Below are 2523 nucleotides of genomic sequence, written 5' to 3'. Positions count from 1 at the left end.
ACTCGGACGTGTAGTCTCACGTATACGTATGAGCTTAGCAGAGCTAGCTAAGCTAGCGACCGATCGATCCGACTTCTTGCGGCAGACCGTAGCGACTTCGTAACTTAGCAAACTGAAAAACGATGGAGATTTTGTGGATAGCCACAGGGGTGTGTCGCTCCTGGCTTTCTTTGTATTGCTTTGATCGACTTAGAAATATTACAATTGTTGGGTGCACTTATGATACACTTAGTGTGCCACCTCCAGATGACTAACTGACTGTGTATTTGTACTAGCACGTGCCGATGAAGCAGGAACACACCCAGTGCCCTGGCAGGAACACAGAGTTGCGGAGAGCAGCAGCTCGCAATCGTGGTCAGGGACCGACCGTCCGAGAGTAGACCGTGGAGATGTGGAGTTCAGTCCAGGAAGTTCCTTGTAATATTTTGGATCTCATTTTTGTTATGATGAATTGATATATAATGATGTTTGATCTGCTTCTGCTTGATTCCTTACTTGTTGACATTGCAGCCACGTAGATTTTGCTGGTTGTGGCATTGCTTGAATTTGCGTTATTGGATAGCTGGAGCTGTGTAGGATTTCTTATAATTTACTATAGGAGACAAAGACCACGCTTCATGAATTCAGGTGCTCTCTCTCATTTTTTTTGTAACAATGTTGCCAAAAAGGCATTTATCTGGTTGTGACAAAATAAAAGAAAGAAGAAACTTGTAGATAAAATCATTGGAGCTTGTATATCCAAATCCTATAATTATATACTCTCTCTGCTCCCAGGGCGCCCCCGAGGTGGTCATGTGGGATCCTCTCGAACAGCCCGTGCTCGCTGTCGACTTCGATGGCAGGGTCACCCGCTCCATCGGCCCCCTCTCCGGAGGGATGTACTACTCGGATTTCATCCCCTACGTCAACTCATACACAGAGATCTACATGTACTACTCGGATTAAACTCTGTTCTGCTGTACAATTACACTCGCAAGCTGTCTTACCGTATTATTGGATCTGTTAATCACTGCCTACATGTTAGATCGGTTTGATTTTGAGATGCAGCGAGAGTTTAATGTTTCTGAATTCTGATGTGAAAGCATGTCTACGTTAGTTGAACTTTGCATGACTGTTCCTGTAGATTGATGGTGATATCAGCATGCATCCTAATTGTCAATCTCGAGTCTGCACTTCTGTATGTTTTTGATATGAAACACTTATGCATGACTAATTGTTAAGTTGATACAATTTCTTTGGTAGACAAGCATGGAAATATGTATTAACTTTCCTGAAAATTGAACTTTTCTTAACAAATCAAGAACTCCCCTCATTATGTGAAACACCTATGCATATGGCTAATTCTGCACGGCAATTCTGTTCAATTCTGATTTCTTTGGTAGTCAATTCTGTTCAATTGTCAAACACCTATGCATATGACTCTGAAAGCATGTCTACATCAGTACAACTTTGCATGCATATTTTATTGACTAGATATATACGTGTTGACTGTTCGTCTATTCCTATGTACTGCATATTGTGTAATGGAGTTTGCTTGTATGGTGTTTGTGATCTACATGAATCAGAAATTGACTAGATATATGACTAATTCTGCACGATAATTCTGTTCAATTCTGATTTCTTTGGTAGTCAATTCTGTTCAATTGTGAAACACCTATGCATATGACTGTGAAAGCATGTCTACATCAGTACAACTTTGCATGCGTATTTTGTTGACTAGATATATACGTGTTGACTGTTCGTCTATTCCTATGTACTGCATATTGTGTAATGGAGTTTGCTTGTATGGTGTTTGTGAAAATGTTTGTATGAAAATAATTGACATTGGTGACAGCATACATGGCCATTAGAAACGCGGAAGCTTACAGTGGCTACGGTCGCCCACGCTCTGCTTCTCCTGGTCTCTGTGTACCCTGCTTGCATACTGTCTATTTGTGATTTATTCTAGCAAGTATCTGTTCATGAGAAATAAGCTCTCCAGGATTCATCGGACCAACAACTAGTTCTAGCATGTTTATTTCAAGAAATTTCTGATTCATGCTGTTTGATGAACCAGTACCTATGTCGGGAGACTAATAGAACTTGCAAACTTTAGTCACTTATCCTGTTGTTCATGTCCATACAACATTTGTATTGGTTCTATGTTACAGCAGCTGCAAACAGTTTATTAATGTGGGATATGGCTCTATGTCCAGTTCTCTTTCTCTTCTAAAGAAATCCCCTCTGCCTTTGGTGTGCATCAAGTTGATTGTTCTGTATCTGTATTATTGTGTAGATTGGACAAGTGTTCGTTGAACTGCAAGCCGGTTTAAGAGCTAGATTGGCTGGTCCAATTCGACATGGAGCTGAGTGTATGTTGAAACTTTTCATCCATCAAGCATCGCCTCGCCGCCTCTGGCCGCCCCGACGACGCCCTCGCCTTGCCAACCTCCACTCCTCCATGAGGTACGCATGCATTTGTGTTGCTATTGCTTGCACTTTGTTCCTGATGTATTCCTTTGACTAATGAACCTAGCAGCATCA

The 2523-nt window shown here is 41.5% G+C and overlaps 1 long non-coding RNA gene across 1 annotated transcript; it reads left to right on the top strand.

The window, feature by feature from the left end:
• Positions 1 to 283: 283 nt before the first annotated feature.
• On the top strand, positions 284 to 1040 carry LOC119281980. The gene is made up of 2 exons (XR_005138594.1): positions 284 to 417; positions 511 to 1040. It is a non-coding gene; the product is annotated as an uncharacterized LOC119281980 (long non-coding RNA).
• Positions 1041 to 2523: the final 1483 nt, after the last annotated feature.

This window comes from Triticum dicoccoides, chromosome 3B, assembly GCF_002162155.2.
Source record: "Triticum dicoccoides isolate Atlit2015 ecotype Zavitan chromosome 3B, WEW_v2.0, whole genome shotgun sequence".
Taxonomy (NCBI): Eukaryota; Viridiplantae; Streptophyta; class Magnoliopsida; order Poales; family Poaceae; genus Triticum; species Triticum dicoccoides.
This window is presented reverse-complemented; position numbering and strand designations above follow the sequence as displayed.